This window comes from Canis lupus, chromosome 1 (assembly GCF_011100685.1).
Source record: "Canis lupus familiaris isolate Mischka breed German Shepherd chromosome 1, alternate assembly UU_Cfam_GSD_1.0, whole genome shotgun sequence".
Taxonomy (NCBI): Eukaryota; Metazoa; Chordata; class Mammalia; order Carnivora; family Canidae; genus Canis; species Canis lupus.
Genome location: NC_049222.1, coordinates 36549658 through 36570818, shown reverse-complemented (window position 1 = coordinate 36570818; position 21161 = coordinate 36549658). Strand labels below are relative to the sequence as shown.

Below are 21161 nucleotides of genomic sequence, written 5' to 3'. Positions count from 1 at the left end.
TATGGAAACCTGTGCCATGCTCAAGACCTCAGATTTCATCCTGAAGTCAATAGAAAGCTGTTGAAGAAATAAAGGAGAATATTATGATCTGCTTTGGGTTTTAGAAGAATCAGTCTACTTCTGCAGTAGAGACAGGATATACTGGTGGATTGAGAATTGGGAGAAAGTTGAGGTAGAGGGAGATACATGAAGAATCTTTGTTGCAGTTAGATGAGTGCCTGAATCAAGGCAGCGGCAATGGGGATGGGGAAGATAGTAAGAAGGTTGCAGGGAGTTAGCCTAGAAGCAAAAGTGCTTGTTCTAATTGTGCGTAGAGAGTAGAGAAGACAGGAAACTTAGGACTGTAGGACTGTTCTCGTATGTCTGGTTTGTGCAACCTGTAAAGAATTGAGCAGAAGAATACTGGTGGGGGGAGGAAATGAGCTAACTTTTCAACATACTATACTTTACATACTAAGAGAACATTAATAAAAAGGTTGTTGCTGGGTGTGGCAGGGGGACTGATGGTGAGATATGGATGAGATCACTAGAGAGAAGTTAAAGAGTAAGAGAGGAAGGAGGAAAGCTGAACCAAAATAGGGCCCCAAGGATTACCAATATTTAAGCACCCTGCAGAGGAAGAAAGGGCTAGTAAAGGGCAAATAGGCAAATAAGCAGTGAGCAGAAAACTAGAGAGTCTGATAGAACCATATGAGTAGTTTCAAAAAGGAGCAATTGATAATATCAAATGCCACAGGGAGACATGTACATTTGTTCCTTTATGTTTTTTCTGTTTTCTACAATTTTTCCACTCCCAGTCTGTATTTTAATAAATAAAAACTCTAGTACATAACCACATCACTCCATCTTTATCCAATCCTGATAATTATTTTATTATTTACAAAAATCTATTTTTAAAGCCATGAGGGATGACAAAATTTGTGTTTTAGAAGGTCATTCTGATCGAAAGCAGTTTGAAGGCTCTAATAATAGTCCCAGAGCTGATAGAGAGGAGGGAATGAATTTAGCAAATATGCTGCTAATTGAATTGATAGAATTTTATATTTAAATTAGAGGGAAAGAGTGAATGAGAGTAAAGAGTCACAGATGTTTAGAAGTATCAAGATGGAGGGGCATCTGGGTGGCTCAGTCAATTAAACTTCGACTTCTGATTTCAGCTCAGGTCATTGTCTCCGAATCCTGGGATCGAGCCTGGAGTCAGGGTCCATGCTCAGCAGGGAGTCTGCTGGAAATTCTATTTTGCCCTCTCCCTCTGCCCCTCCCCCGTGCTTCTCTTCCTCCTTCCCTCTCTCTAAAATAAATAGATAAATCTTTTTTATTTTTTTCAGATTTTATTTATTTATTTATTTATTTATTTATTTATTTATTTGAGAGAGAGAGAGAGTACAAGCCAGGGGAGGAGCAGAGAAGCAGACTCCCAAATGTGCAAGGAGCCCAATGTAGGAGTCTATGTCAGGACTCTGGGATCATGACCTGAGCTGAAGGCAGATGCTTAACTGACTGAGCCACTTATTTCTTAAAAAAAAAAAAAAAAAAAGTATTAGGCTCGAGTATCTAGAAAAATGAGATTTGAAAAACAATGTAGGCAATGGGGTGGGGAAGGGAAATGTAGAAGGTAGTAAAAGACAATACAGCACGTTCTCTGAAGTATTCTCTTTGCTTTTCATTCTAGACATACTCTGGTAGTGATTGGTGCCCATGTTTATGGATGAGTGCACCTCATGATAAGCTTTACCCAATAAATTGTGAGCCAAAGAAATTTGCATCCCTAGTAGGCCAAAGTACTTCCTTGCTTATGTCAGATTATCTAGAGCTCTTTTTCCTCTTGTCCATATTTGAATCCACAGCTCTTCATGCAGTCTTAGTTCTTGAATGACAGCAATGAGAAAACTCCTCTGCAGACCAACAGTAGACACATAACAGGAGTGGAAACTAATCATTTGTTGCTGAAAGTCACTAAGTCTTGGGGATGTTACCTCAACTTAATTTAGCCTACCTTGGTGATGTGCTCCCTAGGTGAACTCATGGACTGCCATATCGTTAGCTGTCACATGTGCACTGATGAATCCAGATCCACAACCCCAGCTTTCACCCCTGAAATCAAGATCCTTATTTCTAGCTGACACATTCATTTCAAATCAACCAATCTAAAATTGAACTCAGTAATAGTGATTACATTTTTTCTAAGCACTTACTCTGTCCCAAGTCGTTGTCATAACTTTTATATAAATTATATCATTTCATTCACACAATAATCTCAAGAGTAGATGCTATGTGAATCCCTGGTTTAAATGCTAAATCCCAAGGGAAACAGGATGTTTTGTTAAAGGAGATGGAGAATGTGCAGTTAGAAAGGTAGAAGGAGAACTGAGAGGGCCAAGGGAAAAGGAGAGTAATAACCAACATTGAATACTACAAAGAAGTCAAAGAAGGTAGGAATAAAATGATTCCAATGCTTTGTAATTAGGAAATTACTGATGACTTTTGGAGGACATCCATACTACAATGAGGTACAGAGCAAAGGAGAAATGACATGGAGAGAGCGAATATGAAAAACTCAAGAATTTTGATGACAGATAGCCAAGGGAAAGAAGGAGATAAAGTATTAACTTTATTGTATTATTTTATTATTTAGGCTCAAGGCTGAAAGATTTAATTTGGGGATTGTTTTTAGAGACATAAACATGTATACAGGCTGAGACTTTAAACATATGAGACAGAGAATGAGAGAGTTGGTGATGGTGCAAACTTCAGGAAGCACTAGACAGAAATGGTACCAGGGGTCAGGTGAATGGTTCACTGTTAGATGGAAAGTGAAAGTTCCAGTCTTCTGAAGTTGGATAAGATAGTACAGCAGTAGAGGTAGATCTGGATGGAAGTCACAATTCAAAACAGCTCATTTGGGGCATCTGGGTGGCTCAGTTGGTTACGTGTCTGACTCCAGATTTCAGCTCAGTTCATAATCTCAGGGTCTTGGGACAGAGCCCCACATCCAGCTTCACAATCAGCACAAAGTCTACTTGTCCCTCTCCTGTGCTTGCTGCTCTCTCTCTTTCTCTCTCTCTCTCGAATAGATCAATAAAATCTTTAAAAAATAAAATAAAATAGCTCATGTTAATAGTACCCAAGATCCTTGTTAATATGGCAAGGCCATCTACTAGAATTTAAGAAGCAAGGAGCAGAAGATACACTTAAATACATTTTTGAACTTTGAGAAATAATGAAGTTAAAAAATAGAATATTGGGGCAGCCCAGGTGGCTCAGCGGTTTAGCGCTGCCTTCAGCCCAGGGCCTGATCCCTGAGACCCGGGACTGAGTTCCACGTCCTGCTTCCTACATGAGCCTGCTTCTCCCTCTGCCTGTGTCTCTGACACACTCACTCTCTCTCTCTCTCTCTCTCTCTCTCTCAAATAAAAAAATAAATAAATAAATAAATAAATAAATAAATAAATAAATAAATAAATAAATAAAATATTTAAAAAATAAAATAAAATATTAAGGATGCAAATTAGAAAATACTTTTTAAGAAAACAGTAAATCTCATAATGAGTGAAGAGTCAGTGCTGATTCTTGGCCATAACCACCTTCTTTTTTTTTTTTTTAAAGGTTTTATTTATTTATTCATGAGAGACACAGAGAGAGAGAGAGGCAGAGACACAGGCAGAGGGAGAAGCAAGCCTTATACAGGGAGCCTGATGTGGGACTCAATCCCAGGTCTCCAGGATCACACCCTGGGCCAAAGGCAGGCACTCAACTGCTGAGCCACCCAGGCATCCCCCATAACCACCTTCTATTTAATGTTTCATGAAGCTATGTAGAGCAGGATGATTGGAGCTTACAAGTAATCTTGAACTTTATTGTTGCCAATAGTTTTAATTTCCTCTAGGAATAAACCTTTTATTAGAGCTACTGATTTGTCCCCAACGTGTGACTTAAGTGGCTTCTGAAATTGGGAAGAAAACCAGTAAGGTAGAAAGACCACTGAACAAAGAACTAGCAGATACTACCCCTAAACCTAGTTCTACCACCAGCAAGTCATCATCTCCTGAAAACTGCCTCACTTCTTCACCTACGTAATTATCCATAAGTCCATTCCAGTTCTAGCTGCTTCTATTCCCTACCAGTTCATGTACCCATCTCCATGTATAGCGAAAGGCTTCCAGCCCTTTTAATAGAGATAAGACTCAAAGGAGCAATGCATTTTGGATAAATCCCAAACCACAGCATTAGTCTTTGCTAACCAAGAACTTGGTCTTTTAACTGTAAATATGTCCTCAATGGTCCCAAGAGATCATGGATCTGAGGACCTTCTGGCACATGTGCTGGCTGGCAGAAGCATTGAAGTCAGACAGGCTCCCGATGGAATATACAAAATTGAGTATGATCTATTTCTGTCTGTGTGGCTGTGAGTAGTATGTGGTATGTGTATGTCTGAGTGTGTGTGTGCATACGTGTGTGTGGTATAAATGTATACCGAGGCATACATTAGTATGACACAAAATGCTATAATAAATAAATCCTACAACTTAATATAAAAGCTGTTTCTTCTCTCTCGTGTAACAACCCAATTCAGGTGTTCCTAGTTAGTGAATGTTTTCACCTGTATTCAGGAACCTTCATTCCTGCCATCTCATGGCTCTGCCATTCCCTAAGGTCTCAGAGTTCACTGCATCCAGGCAGAAAGGGAAAGGGCAGAGAAGGCAAGCCCACTTCTTAAACCAGAAATTATACATATCTCTTTTTTTTTCAGTTTCTTGATGAGTACTGATCATATGACCTCACTCTGAAGCAATCAAGACTGGTAACAGCGACACTCAACAAGACACCATTGTTCAGCAGTATGATAGAAGGTGAAGCATAAATGTTTATGGGCAGTAACCACCTCTGCACAGTCTGACCCTCTGGTGCACCCTTTCCCTACAAGTAAAACACACTCACTGCTTCCCTAAATTGGTCATCTCAAAGTCCCATCCAGGCACCATGTCTGGGACAAAGGCCAGGATCCCTTGGTGACATATGGTGTTTGGGGATAGGTGTGTCTCCTATATACCAGTGACCCATAGTTCAATTAAAATTTCCTTGTGTAAAAGGGAGAATGGGAGATTTCACAGTAAAAAGCAACCCTTCCAAGAGGAAATAAAGAATCTCTGCCTTAGCAATGGAAAAAAATTTGCACTTGGACTCTGCCTCTGTTTATTCTGAGGAGTTTCTTTCTATTATACTCTATGGTCACCTTTGAATTGGGCATTGGGAAGTGTTCCCTTTTGGGGGGCTACACAGTTTCTTTAGCCCATATCCTACAGGTAAATTAGTAGTCTTCTGGTTGACTTATAATCACAGGCTTTTTTTGAGTCCAGGCTTGTGATGACTTTAACAATACAATTCCCTCAAAAACTTACTGGGCTTCTGATCCACTTGTTTCTATTTAGCTCCATGTGCCAAGAATCTGTGACATTTTATCCAATACTGCTTAATTTCATGGTCTTCTTGCCACTATGTCTTTCTTTCAGCTCAATGGTAGTAGCCTCTGTGAAGTCACCTAAAAAAAAATAGATGTTGATGGGAAGTAAATGTTCTTAATAAGTTCTTAATTAGTCTTAATTATAAGGTTTCTGCTTTACTAAAAAAAAATCACGAGTCTTTGTTCAAACTTCTTTTCCTTTTCGTTACTCAGTAATGAGCACTAGATTTTTCCAATCCAGAAAGTTTCCAAATTTTGACGATCTTTCCTGTTATTTCTGTTCAAAGTCTCCAACTCTTGCCTAAACTCATCTTCCAGTTTCTGGTGGTATTCCTTGGCATGTGGCTGCATCACTCCAGTCTCTGTCTCTGTGGTTATGCAGCTTCCTCCTCATTTGTGTGTGCATGTATGTGTGTGTAAAATTCCTCAGAGACTCCCTTCAGTATTTCTTTCACTTCCATCATGACTAATATTTGATCACAAAACTCCACCCAACTCAGAATTGTCCACAGCTGAAACTCACAACTTAAAATAATGAAACGTAGAGCATATTCAGGGCTTCCTGTGAGGCTACTAGTTCCAGAATCCATATTAGTTAAACAGTTTCTTATTTCCTTCTACTGAAGAAGGTGTCTTTCTACTCTTCCATGCCTCAATGCCCCCTTGCAGGCTTTGGGAATTTATCAGATAAAATTGCTCACCCTGGCCTCCCACTAAAAAATCAACAAGGAGAGGAGTTTTAGGGACAGACCTCTAAGTTGTGTCCTTGAGTGAAACAGAATGTCATTCCAACTCTGTGGCTGCCTTATTAAGGAGGTAAAATACAGGAGTGGGTTGAGACTCTGGGAAGAGAGAGAATGGAAAGAACACCTGCTTCTTGTTCTGTTGTCTCTATTTTGGCAAAGCAAACAAAAGCCCAAGACTTTCATATACATGAGGTTGCCTTTGTTGTAATATCTTGTAAAATAAATTGAATCTTTAATGTGCAGTATGCTTCCTGCCCCCTCCCAAACTTTCACTATCAAGAAGACACAGTATCAAAGGACTGTACACACTCAATTTCACGAACCAATAAACACAGCTTTTGCATTAATTACCATTTTCAGTTCCTTGGAAAGGAGTGACAGCAGTTATCAGGAAGATGTTTATTATTGCTAGGCTTTATCTGATGGAAATGAAGTCCTACCAGTCACAAATTGAAGATTCCCAAATAAGGACCAGCTATCAAATGAGAGAACAGGGCTGGCTGCTTCCAGATAGCTCGTCACATTTTTATTAGCAAGAACAGGCTACAAATAAAATTTCTTCTTTGTGTAGCTTTCTCTCCATTGGATGCTTAACTCAACAGGATGCCAGTATTTCTAGTTCTGACTCTGACTCTCAGTTCAGATGTCTGTTGGTAATGATCACACCCTGTGACCCATGCTCTGGGTCATCACTGAAGGATTCAGGCAAGGCTTAATCTTGCCCAGGCTGGATCAGTCAGAGGCTGTCTCCTCTGCCTACTGGCAAGGCCTGGGGACTGACATTCACTTGCGGCTGAGTTGAGGTCATGGCACAGGTGAAGATAGAAATAGTATTTATTTCTGCTTCTGAAACTCCAGTGCTGCACTAGGACCTTCCCTTCCATATTTCAAGGGCCATTCAACCCTTCTTTTCATTTTTTGAGCTTCTCTAATATCTTTCCAATGAATTCTTTTTTTCTTTAAGCTAGAAATAATTTTTTTATGTTTCTTGCAACCTAAAGAAATCAAATTAATATTTCCTTTGGGATGTAGCTGAGAAACCACCAAGCTGATTATATTTTCAGCTAATTATATTTTCAGCAAAATAAGCCTTAAATCCTCCTGGAGAAAGGTCTCAACATTTTCAGTGTATGTATATTACCTTCTCACTCTCTCCTCACTTCCGGCTCAAAATTTATTTTTTTCAAAGGACTTGAAATTCATTATACTCTTTCCAGAGACTTGCCCTATTTCATATCAGAGTACAATTGGAGTCAGGGATACCTGGCAAGAGATAGAGTGTTAACTAGAGAACAGGGTTAAAGAGACTCCTGTGTTTTGGATGCTTATCCAGAAACTTCTGACACACCCCACCCAACACCCCCTACTCCCCAAGGCAGCTTCACAAAATATTCCACTGGCACCTCAGTGGAGTTCTGGCAAGAGCTACAAGCATGGTACCACAGTATCTTCTGTGCCATTCACTGAGCCATGGCCATGCCCTTTCCAATGAGGTCTGGATCTTAGTTCTGAAGGATCCTTTCCCTGGGGGCTCTATCTCAGCCATTACTTTCACTATTTTTATACTCTTTGGAGTTTTTTCCTTCCTAATAGCCAGTCCCTCATTACAGTAATCCTCTGTTATAGAGTACAGTTTTTTATATGAAACATCTTTAATAATTCCTGTGTAGTTTCTATATTCTAGTTAGACACTGACTGGCAGGTAGCATTAGCATCATATATTAATATGGTGGTTAGCTTTACACATCAACATGACTGAGCCATGAGATGCTCTGATATCTGATTAAACATTATTTTTGGGTGTCTATGAAAGTGTTTCTGGAAGAGATTAGCATTTAAAGTAGATGATCCTCCCCAGCGAGGGTGGACATGATATCTGTTGAGAGCCTGAATAGAACAAAGAGGCAGAGGAAGGATGAATTAGCTCTCTACCTGATTACTTGACCTGGGACATCAATCTTCTTCTGCCTTTGGTGCTTCTGGTTCTCAGCTATTGAGGATTTGGGCTGGAATCTACATCACTGAATCTGTCTCTCAGCCCTTCTAACTACACCACTGGCTTCCTGGGACTCTAGCTTATAGGTGGCAGATCATGAGATTTCTCAGCCTCCATAATCATGTGGGCTGATCCCTTATAATTAACCACATTATACATAAGTAAATATAATATAAATTCATCATTTACCATTATTTGTCATAAACCAATCATTATCAATAATATAAATAAATAAAAATCATTTTTATATATCTTATTGGTTCTACACTTCTGAAGAACACTGACTGATATACTCATTTTAGGGATGAAGAAGCTGAGATTCAAATAAGGTAAGACCAACCCATGTAATGACCTATATAATGAATTTCCTTTTTAACACATTTAAAAGAAAAAAATGTATGCATAATACATAGATCTCTGTCTTCTTACTTAAAAGATATAAAATATAATGTTACTTTTTTGGGGGGAAAGAATCAAGGAATACAAAGTTTATGCCCCTATACTCAGTGGAATGGATTGGAATTTTTACGTTTAAAAAAGTTCTTTTATGTTTAGATTCAGAATATTTTGCCACTTTTCATGCTGTCAGGATGTGTTTTCTTCTGAAATTATAACTGGTGCTTTTGCAACTGTAAATTCTTTTATCTTCTGCTGTTTACACTTTTTCCATTGATATAAGCTAATAACACAATAACTAACACATTAGAATGAGAGCAAATAGGCTTTGAATAAAAATATGAATTACTCCTTAAGAACTTTAGGTGTTTGGCATATAATACTTGACCTCTTATTTGAAAAAGCATAATGCTCTTTTTCAGAGATTATAAAAGTAACTTGTTTTCATTACAGGAAGTTGAAAAATCAATCAAAATAGAAAATTTAAATGATAACAATGCCATTTCTTGGTGAAATAACTTGATTTCTATATCCCAAGGAAGCTAAGGTGGACTCCTGGCCCTATCACCATTCTGTGTCTGTCTGTCACAGCCCACTTGAGACAGGCCTTAAGAAGACTCTCTGATTTGCAGGAAATGTGACTCTTCATTCCTGCAAGTTTGACATCTCTAGAAAAAAAAAAAAAAACTATTCATCAGTCAGCCTCTCAAAGCCCCAGAGAATCCAAGTCTATGGGGACAATCACAAGGCAGAGAGGTACACCCTTTCAATGTGCCAATCCCACACTAATTTGCTGTCCTTCAACTTGTGGCACTTTAAAAAGCATAAAGTCACCCTTTTATTAGATAAACATATTCTATCCTTATGAAAAGAAAAGTTGTTACTTTCAATCTTAAGAATTCAGTTGGATTATAGCTAATCCTGGATCAGTGGTTCCTATGCATATAAAACTATTAAGAAAAAAATTGTTCCGCCTTGGTGAAAATTAAATGAAAATGTTGCACATGGTGGTATCTGATAAGCCTTAGGAAGAAACATCCTGCTGACACAAGTCTATTATAGTTGTGTGCTGGAAAGATAAAGGATAGAAGGTGAGAAAATAGTAACATTCCTCAAAAACAGGATCACAGTGAACAAAGGGAAATTGATAAAAGATGATCCCGGTGAATAAAAGGTCTCTCAAGTTATAGGTCTATGGGTCCTGTCTCATTATCTCTACTGAGCATCAGCAGTGTGTTCCCTAAGATATTTAACTGTTAACCATGAAGTTTCTGTTTAAACTCTCAGGAATATAACCTTCAACCACAAAGCACATAAAATTCACAAAAAGCTCATACAAATTTTTGATTTATGAACTAAAATCCATTCCCATAATTTATCAAAGAACACTCCAAGCCTTCCCCTTGAAAGCCGTTTTTATTTAAACATCATTGACTACCTCTGTTAAAGGGATAACCTTACACCTCTGCATCTAGTTTTCTCCTTGAAGAGGTACGCAGTAAAAGGTGTCTGCAAAGTCTAATCTAAATACACGAAAAGAAGACCACTTTCTTCCATATTCCTAAGTACTGGTCTGCAAACAACGATTCACTGGTCTGTAGAGGCCTGAAGAAAATAAGGAAATGGTACGTTCATTCAACAAGAAATTATCAAGCATCTATTTTGGGCCAGGTTAATAGCTTTTTCTCCTAAATGCTAAATATATTTAATTTTATAGACATCTATTTTGATATCATATTCTTTCTACTGCTTTGGGGTTAAGATGTGGTGATGAAAATGAAAATGAAATTGGCTCTTTTAAGCACCCTGAATCGGCAAAGTAAAATGTTAGCAGCCCAGCGCCAGTAACCCAATGTGTATTTACAATGTTACTCCTCCATGAAATCCAAACTAGCTACAATCATTGATTGTTCCCCTACCCCAACTATGTCTATTCATCACTATACCTCTAACATCTAACCTGTGACTCCCAACTTATATTTATTCAATCAGTGATTACTGACTGGATGGATGGATGGATGGATGGATGGATGGATGGATTGATGGATGTGTCCATCTGTTTGAGCCAGACAATTCACTGATTAGAAAAACCCAGTGGGGCAGCCCCGGTGGCTCTGTGGTTTAGCGCCACCTTCAGCCCAGGGCGTGATCCTAGAGTCCTGGGATTGAGTCCCATGTCGGGCTCCCTGCATGGAGCCTGCTTCTCCCTCTGCCTGTGTCTCTGTCCCTCTCTCTTTGTGTGTCTCTCATGAATAAATAAATAAAATCTTGAAAAAAAAAAAAAAAAGAAAAACCCAAAGTTGGACTAAATCCAACTTTGCTGAAGAAATTTAGTTTTCCTGACTGAATCAGGAAACCAGTTTGTGCCACATGTACCTAAGTGGTTCACTGTCCTTCACTCATCAACATCACCATCATCATAAGGTTGTCATTATTATTATTAATTGCTCAGCATATGCTGTCACTCCTCTATGTACTTTGTGTGTAGTAAGTCATTTATTCCTCAAAAGGAATCTCTAAAGAAAATAGTTTTATAACCTCATTTTACAGAAGAAACGGGCTCACCAGAGAAGATAAGAAATGTACTTAACTGAAGGAGTCCCAGATTCCATTCTTAATGACTTCATTATGCTGCCTCCCTTTTACAAGAACTGTAAGAAAATAAACCAGAAGGGAGTACAGAAAATTCAGCAGTGACTTCCAGTGCTCACACACCAACCTCTGTCTCATGTGGCATGATCTGCAAGTTCTAACTCATAGCAATATAATCATAACATTAAGTAATGTTTATATTTATTTCATAATGTTCTGATATTAATCATAACATCTCACCACATTTTATTTATTTTTTTAAAATTTTTTTCTCACCACATTTTATTTCCAAATTTCCTTCTGCATTTTTTAGGCACATGCCTCAGAATACATTCTATTCCCAAGCCTGGTATTATGTACTGTTCACAGTAGGCACTCAAAAATATTTTTTAATTCAATTAAATTATTTTAGAGTTGCTAAGATTCAGATCTCACAAACGCATTCTGTAAACCCACACGACCAAACTGGATGGATTGAGTATGAAGGTTTAAAGCACAAAGAAGCAAAGGGACAATTCCTGACATAATGGAACACCTTGAGGGATTAAAATAAACATGTATAGAAATCACCTGAGGCTCTCAAAACTTGATAAATTATGTCAGCAAAACCAGGAAATACACCATCTCTGACAAAGCATTGAGCAAATCCTCATTATACAATACTTTCTTGGTGCATTGAAAGCACACCATTAACAGCATTTAACCAATGGCTGTTCAAAGTTATGTAAATTATTGCCATGACAACTATTTCTTCAGCAATAAAATTATGGAAACCACAATTTCCCTGGCAGATAGAAGAGCTTTATCATTTGCTATTCAGAATGAGTTTAAATGTTCATTCCTCGCAGTCATCAGAGATAAGACACCTGTGTGGCAAGGCAGCCACCTTCTAACTTGGAAACGGGGGTGCTCCAGAAGAACACAGGAAGTAGGCTGTTTTAATTGCAGGAGGCTTTGTTTCCCAGAGGCAAACACAGAAAAGATGGTGGGAGTTCCATGCATCTCCACAAATGCCTAAATTACCCATAATTTGGCTAAAATGCACTACAGTTGGGAGGAAAAGAGGAGAAAATACTGTGTTTTATTCATAATTGAACAGCAGAAAGAAGCAAGAAAGCGGAGATAAGAAAGTCAGTCTGAAAAAGAACCTCTAGAAGTATCAGAGCTTCGAGGCTGACCACAATGGTTTGTCATTCTACTCTGTCCATGACATTCATCTCCAGCCACTCTCTCTAACCCTCTCTGCTCATGTCTCACAGACGTTTTCTCTCTTCCTCAATCTTTGCTGGCTCCTGTGAGCTCAGAATCTCTAGACATGCTGCTCCTTCTGTCCTTAAAGCTCCCCTCCTCCACCCATCTTCCCCACATCACACAGCTGCTCATCTTCAGATGTCAAACTAGAGGCCCATGCACCTGACAGTGGGCTCTTCTACAGTAACATAGCATCCTGGGCTGGGCATTCATGCATTTGTCTCCATAATTACTAAAAATTATAATTTGTTACTGAGTATTCCTTTTATCCCATCTCCACAGCTAGACAACTAGCTCCACGGGGACCCTGTCTATCCTGGTCACCTCTATGACCGCTATTACATATTACATAGCATACCCTGTATTCAGTAAATATTTGTTGTCTTCATGTATTTTTAAAGGAACTTTCCCTTTTCTTGATAAAACTGTTATATTCACATGATCCTACACCTTGCAGTGGTTTGAGGAGATTGTCTCAGAAATGCAAAAGAAGAGGAAAAGGATTTTCCTTAGATGCCTGAAAACAGAGACCTTAGATTTTTCACAGTGGAATAAGCAATGGAAAAAAATAGCTAAAAGCAATGGACAAACACATACCCTGCACTTTCTCCTTTCAAAGGAAAGAAGCAACTAATAGGGAAGAATCTGTTGATTTATACAATTCCTCGAACTGACCAGAAGGAAACATCATGTGGGGAGCCTAAGGCTGTGCGAATCAGAGAGGGGAAGAGGGAATACTGAGTAAAATGAAGGCAAGACATATCTGTCATTTTGTTTGTTTAGCACAAACACAAATTGGAAGCTTGTAGCTCAAGAAATGACTTCTCAGGGAAGTATTCCTTTGACTTGACAAACACTGTTTAGCTTATCTTATTTTTTAAATCTCATTCATTGAATACTTTTTTTTCCCCAAACACCTGCTATGTTACTAGGTCCTGAGCTAGGTCTCAAAGATACAAGATTAACATGATAAATTCTGTAGGAAAACTCATAATGAGTGAACAGGACAAATAATTATGAGGCAATGTCAAAGTCCTGTGCTGAAACTGAATCAATCAATAAATCATTGCCTGGGCTTGCCAGAGGGCAAGAGGAAATGAGAACAGGGTCAAGAGAGCCACCACTGAGCAGACATGGCTTTTAAGCTGGAAGTGAGAGGAAAAGAAGTTTGTGTCTGGGACAGGGAAGGAAGGCACTCCTGGATACAAGTGGGAAAAGTGTGTGCGAGGTGGGGCGGTCCCGAGCACCTGGCATGTTTGAGAAAAAAGAAGTGGTTCTCTGTGGCTGAAATAGAGAACATATATCATGGACCAGCAGTCAATGAGATTAGGCTGGATCTTGAGGAGACTTAACAAATCATGAATTTTAAATTGCATAAAGACTAATGATATTTGAAATCCTTTTAAACACAGACACATTCTTTCAGGAAATCTTATGCTGAAGTCCAGCATATCAATTAGAAAATGACAGCTCTTCTGGGCTCCTGAGTGGCTACCCACAACCTTATCTCCCACTACCATACAGGGTTATTCTTTAAAGCCCAAAATCTTTGAAAACAACACCAGTGGACAGCACAGAATCATTCAGGCAGAGCAGGTGCCCCATAAATAAACCAGTGAGAGTCACATGATCAGGTAAGGTCTTCATTTATTGCTTTAATTTTTGCTTTTGCCATGAAGAATGAACAGGAGACAGGAGAGGAGACTGGCATAGCAAGGGGAAGGCACGCTTATTAATAAGCTGAATGTGGCAGAGTGTTACCCAGAGGAAGAGCTTTTGTTCTGGTTGCTATTTCCCCCACTCTCCCTGACATTGCCTCTCTCTGGGAAGTAGGTGATTGCTCCTAAAGCAGAAGTCATCTTCTGATCTTCCCAGCTGAAGTGTGAAGCACAATGTGTTCTAGGCAAGAAGGGAGAGTGGTCCAAAAAGGGGAAAGGGAGAAACCTTCACATTGGAATGGAACTTAAAATGAGAGTGATAGACCAAGGGTTTCATGGATGTGAAGCTTATACAATTTAGTGAGTCTCCTTTAAAAAATAAAAAATTATGGGTGTGCCTGAGTGGCGTAGTCAATGGAACATCTGACTTGGTTTCTGCTGGGGTCACGATGTCATGGTCATGAGATAGAGCCCCCCCTCGGGCTCCACGCTCGGCAGGGGATCTCCTTCAGAATTCTTTCCTCTTCTCCCTCTGCCCTTCCTATTCATTCTCTCTCTCTTTCTTTCTTTCTCTCTCTCTCTCTCATATAAATAAATCTTTAAAAAATTTTGAATATACAATTAGATTTAAAAATAAATTTAGGAGGAGAAATCATAGCAGATTATAAATTTTAAAAGCATTTAAAAAAGGAAAACATTACAAATCCATAAATATAGTAGCTTTACTTGTACAACTACTTTTCTTAAAAGAATTGTCTCACACACCTATGTGAAATTGCTTTTGCTTACACTTTTCGGCCGCATACTCTTCAATGATTTTTTCATATGACATTTGCGTATTTTCAATATAAAAGGTGGATAATTCAGTATTTCTTCTAGCATGGTCCACTGAATTTTGCAGTATCATGATCTTTATTTAGGTTTAGAAGCATTTCTTGCAGCTCTACACTCCTTTTGGTAAGATCATGTAAATCTTTAGAATTGTCAAATTTAGGAAATCTCTATCAAGTCTATATTTTATATATGAGCTGGAGGATTTCAGGTCATTTCAAGCTTTGTTTTTGTTTGTTTTGTTTTGTTTTTTTTTGGGGTGACCAATTTTAAATACTCTTTCAGTGATGATTCCTACTGACCCATTTGGCACATCAATGTCTTCACTGTAGGGTTGCATTATGCATTTACAATACAGTCATCGAAGTCACTATTTTATGTCAAAATGGCAAGAAATTTATATACATTTTTTAGGTTTTTTTATTTATTCATGAGAGACACAGAGGCAGAGACATAAGCAGAGGGAGAAGTAGGCACCATGCAGGAAGTCCCATGTGGGACTCGATCCTGGGACTCTGGGATCATGCCCTGAGCCAAAGGCAGATGCTTAACCGCTGAGCCACCCAGGTATCCAAAATTGGCAACCAATTTAAATCTTTTTCCAATGTGTTCATATGAGTCTCTCCTCTTCTCTAATTGGATTATCAAGCAAGCCAAGGGCATGTTCATTATCTCTGCTTATCACTTCCTCTCATAGAATCTTTGGTTGACAAAAGAATTAAAAGTATTCATAAGGTTTGAGAACTGTAGCATACAATAAGGTCACCCAATCACATTTGATGTAGACTCAACAATAAAGTAGTAATATTTGGTATTTTGTTTATCTAGATAACATTTCATATTTACACATTTTCCCATGATTTAATTCTGACAAATGATTTGCAATAATTGAGTCACATTTGCTTTTTCATTTTGACATTTTTCAGTGTGCTTATACAGAAGTAAATCAAATACAACAATTTGTTAAAAAAATTCCCATGATTTCAGTAATTATCATTATTTAAAGAACACTATTTTTCATTGTACCCTCTGAAGGGCAAATCCTATTCACTTTAAAATGTAATAGGCATAACTACTCTTTTGAATGCTTAAAAATAATACAAACTATTACCAATAAAAGTGACTCTTCTTTCTTCTCTGCTCTTCAAGGTGTTCATGTTGCACATTTGTATTTGATTGATGTGTCATTCAAGTACCTCCTTGTCTAGAAAGTCCTCCTGACTTTCAGGAAGTTATGTCTGACTCATTGAAATACTTTCTAAATTATACAATATATACAACATTGTATCTTGGATGCACTACCTGGGATTTTATAGCAGTTTGAACATTGTTCTTTTTGTTTTTGCTGTTGTTGTTCATATTTACTTAAAAAATATTTCTACTGTCTGTTGTACATTCTGTTTAATTCCCTATAAATATAACGAGGATCATGCTTTGGGGGGAAAAAAAACAACTACTTTCTTTATAAAACAGTGCTAAAGTCAATTTACAAAGCCAAGTATGGAATTTATCAAAGTCAATGAATTCTCCCAATAAAGTTGTTGAAATCCCTGTGTGCTCTGATGGCCATACAAATTTTTAGTTTTGGTTGCAGTAAGAGAGGTTCAATATGCCAAATTTTGTCTTTTTGTACCAAATTGTCTTTTTTTTTTTTTTTTTGGTAAGATTTATTCATTTATTTCAGAGAGAGTGACAGAGAGTATGTAAGTGTATGTGAGGTAGGGAAGGGTAGAGGGAGAGAGGGAGAGAAACTTCAGCAGACTCCATACTTAGTACAGAGCCCCATGCAGGGCTTGATCTCACAATCCTGAGTTCATGACATGAGCCAAAACCAAGAGTTAGACACTTAACTGACTGTGCCATCCAAGCATCCCTGAACCAAATTGTCTTTTGCCAGAATTGTCTCTGTTACATTTTTGGCTTCCACTAGAATATTCTCTTCCCATAGCATCCAGATTTATATATAATTAATAATTCTGGATAATAATGTATGAAATTATCCTAATCTGAAAGTAAGGCATATAAAAAATTTATTTTTAGTCTGCTGCCTTATTATAGTGAGCTAGCTAGTTATATGATATTTCCATTAATTATCCAATTACATAGATTAAAACATTATTAAGTACACTGATAAAACTAATATATTAAACATTATAGCATTAATATAGTAATATATAATTACTATTAGTGACATATCAATGAATCTAGTTCTGTCACTAGACCATTTATTTCTTGAGGATTTCTGCTATGTTAGTAATAATTTTGTTTGCCAGTTCCTCTGGAACCTCCAGGTTACTTCAGGGCAATGTACCTCAGATATACCAGGAAGTGAGCTAATATGTTGGGATGCATAAAACATGTGATTTTACATAGAGGAGTACTTAGTATTTAAAATTCTGCTATAGATTCATGCTCTAAAAATGCAAAAATTCTGATAATGTTTTTCATTATTTTCAATTTAAAAAGAAAAATATATGTTACATTTATAATTATATAATGCATCAACAGATATTTCCTTTTAGAGAATGTCCTCACGAGGCATCAGTAGGAATTACAACATTAAACACCTGATGACTGAGAGAATACCCCACGGACTAGCTTCTGGCTCTAAACATTTCAAACCTTATTTTTCCTCCAATACCCACATATTTCCAGTGTCTCAGGATAGGTTCATATATTACAACCAATCTCTGGTCCTATAGCATTGTTTTACAATGCTGAATGAGTCATATATAGGGAGGGTCCCTGGAAGCCATTCCTACGCTCTACCTACAGCTGGCAATAACACAATCATATGTGGAAGGCACTGAACAGGATCTACCCTTTGACAGATGAATGGATAAAGAAGATGTGTTGTATATACATACAATGGAATATTACTCAGCCATCGGAAAGGACAAATACCCACCATTTGCCTCGACGTGGATGGAACCAGAGGGTATCATGCTGAGTGAAATAAGTCAATTGGAGGACAGTCATCATATGGTTTCACTCATATGCAGAATATAAGAAATAGTGATGTGTGATGAAGCTGAATTCTTGGCATCGAAAAATATCCCTTGCCAAAATGAGGCATGGAAGCCACATAGACACTGACTTTTAAGGCCCTTAAAGGCTTGGAGTATTGCATTCTAACAGGAAACTAGAGAGGCCACCTTGAAGTTAGGGTTAGGTGTTGTTACTCTTCTCATTGTGGTTGCCACTGTTGTTCTAGAATAAACTGGAAAATTCCTAGTCACCAACAATGACCACCTTCTCACCAGCTTGACAAGATGGAGGCTCAGGATAGACTTTATTTGACAACAGAGCAATATGACACATCTTGCATGCTCAGATTGAGACTGTGGTTGCAAGTCCACAACCATTATTATGTCAATAGTCCGTGAGAGACACTTATTTCTAAAAGCCATCCCAATCATCAGAGAGCCAGTAACAGACCTGTGTCATTATAGACGAGGTGTGATACTAGCTAAAGAATATATTAAGGACTTTATTTTCATTGACAATAATTTCAAAGACAGTCCATGTCACCTAAAGATTGCAATTCCTATTCTCCTTTGCAGACACAGTGTAGAAAGTGAGTGGCTTTAAGTTCTGTAGAACATCTTATTTTCTTCATTATTTAGGCCAAAAATTGGGGTAGAAGCATGTCACGTTAGGGTACAGTATTCTGTCCTGATTGGTTTTTCTCTACTGCCCGCTTCTGCACAGTAATCAGCGACCCTAACTGGTCTTGGACCTACGTAAAAATTTCTAGGCATAATCACCATGTTTACAAAATGTCCTGGTTTCCAATCAGCACTCAGAGAACAGGGAGCATTGCATTCGTGACCTCTGCAAACTACTATTACAGAAACTAATGCCGGGTAAATAACCAGCTCTCTGAGAATGATCTCACTGAGCTGCGTTCCTAGCACTGAATAAAATAGAGGTGCTATCTTGCTGACCAACCTGAAACATGAACTCTCTTGAACTATTCCAGCACATGTAAAAATCATTTTGATCTGTGGCTTGTACGAGGCTGTGAATGAGTGTAAGAATGGTGAGGACTCGGAGAAGGAACAAAGGGGGTGACATGCACACTGCCACCCCTACTTCCTGGAGGAAAAACAAATTGTAACTGTCTGAATCAAAATAAACTGTGCATCAAAGAGGATGTCAGAGATGTTTATTTTGAAATATAAGTCTCAGTTCTCTTCTGCCACAGGGTAAAATTGTATTGATTTTTCATTCAGATTAAAAGGAAAGCTATGAGTGTTTTGTTAGAACTTAAAGAATGATGACATTGCAACCTTTTCATTTCCCAAGGGAGACCTACCTTTAGCACCTCGAAGAAGTTCTTGTCCTTGCAAATGTTTTGGTCACTCAGCCTATAATATTATGCTGCATAAACTGGCATCTGGAACTCACTGCAGGTCCTGAGCAGCTGAAGAAATAGATGGCTTGTGGTTAATCAGTCCATGGTTACTCTCACCTGGTGCCACAGATGCCTCAGGCTGGTACCTGAAAGAGCACGGCTCAACTGAGAACTATTTTTCTCAAAAAATAGCACTCTTCACTTCTGTGTGGACTTGCTGATTTGAGGTCAGGCGCCTCCATCAAGAAGGTAGGAGTGTGCACAGCTGGAGCTGTGTCATGTCAGAGCAATGGTGCTATTCCATTGCTCAAAGCACACCATTTCTCATGAGGCATCGTGGGCAAGAATGGCTTAATCAGAGATCAAACCTCAGCTTACATCTGAGCTCTGTTGCTTTGTGACTGTGCAAATGGCTTGTCCTTCTGATTCTCAAATTCTATTTTAGAAACAATCCCAGTGTTTTCCTTTTATATTAGATAAGATGATATATGCAGAATGCCTGGCTCATAAAAAAAAAAAAACTCGAAAAATAGGGCTAATATTATCTTCCAATTCCAGATAGGAGTTGGTATGATTTTCAGCTTTGATTCATCCTTTCACCCATTCTGGCTAATAGTTACAACTTACTCATAAAATATACATTGAGCACAAACTCTGTGCCAGGTGCTATACACAGAGTTTATAGTGCCAGGGCACTAGGGATACAGCAATGGGCAAGACACAGTCCCTGCTTACTGCTCTGCCATGAAGAGCCAATTCAAGGCATGTCTGAGTAGGGCAAGCTCTTATATGGTGTGTGTTCCTCTTCCAGTGACAGAGACATCCTCACAGAGACCTAAACATAGTCATCAGAAACAAATCATCCACTTGAAATTATTTAGAGCCAAATAGAGCAAACAGCTTTGTAGATTAAAAAAAAAAAAAAAACACACAGAAGACTGCAATTCAAATAAATACATAAACTCAGCTTTGCAGTCTTGAGGCATCTCTTCAGGAGTCCACATAAAGAGGTAAGATTTCTGCCTCCACATACTTTCCTCTCACATGGTTCAGAAGCCCTGCTAACATGCATCACGCCATGATGCCATTAAACACCCGATACCTCTGGATTTTGAATCCATGCTGCTCATTGTCATTCACTTTCCCATGAGGCTTAACTGCAGATGGAGAATTCCTCCTCACACAGACCTGAATGCTGCAGGCAGCATGATCAAGTTAGATTTCTTATCACAAATTCATAAATTACCATTTAGTTTCTTAAATGTGGACATTAGTCCATCATTGAACAAATTTTACTGAGTTCCTGCAGTGTACGAGGAGATGCAGGTGTGGGACATGAGAGCAAACAAAGCAGATCAACTGTAGAGATACAATCTCAGTTCCTCTCCTTCTCTGCAGGACTAGGGTCTTTACAGTAATATAGTGACAGGGATATTTTCAGCATTATGGGACAGTCCCACCATGTGATCTTATCAAATTTTAAAAGTTCAAGGTTTATGCCCCAAAAGTATAGCTATTTAAGCCTGCAACTCAATCATTCAACCAATAACAGTTACCTAGTAGGAGTCCAGTTTTCCTAAGATTCTCTCAAAGATACTGAAGAAATGAAGAACCAATCAGTGATATCTGAGAGCTAATAATATCATCACTGTTTAAAAACTGACCATCAGGGCAGCCCGGGTGGCTTAGCGTCTGCCTTCGGCCCAGGGCATGATCCTGGGGTCCTGGGATCAAGTCCCACGTCGGGCTCCCTGCATGGGGCCTGCTTCTCCCTCTGCCTGTGTCTGTCGCTCTGTGTCTTTCACGAATAAATAAATAAAATCTTAAAAAAAAAAAAAAAACTGACCATCAAGAAACAATAAGAAAACAATTA

The 21161-nt window shown here is 38.4% G+C and overlaps 1 long non-coding RNA gene across 9 annotated transcripts in view; it reads right to left on the bottom strand.

Moving 5' to 3' along the window:
* LOC119870747 overlaps positions 1-21161 on the bottom strand; it is a 108785-nt gene that overhangs the window by 65171 nt on the left and 22453 nt on the right. For 6 of the 9 annotated variants that reach the window (XR_005353622.1, XR_005353625.1, XR_005353621.1 and 3 more), the window contains 3 exons: positions 19250-19434; positions 7349-11250; positions 5400-5539 (listed from right to left, as the gene is read on the bottom strand). This is a non-coding gene — a long non-coding RNA (uncharacterized LOC119870747). The remainder of the gene's footprint in view (positions 1-5399; positions 5540-7348; positions 11251-19249; positions 19435-21161) is intronic. The other 3 variants (XR_005353623.1, XR_005353629.1, XR_005353628.1) reach the window with 2 other exon arrangements.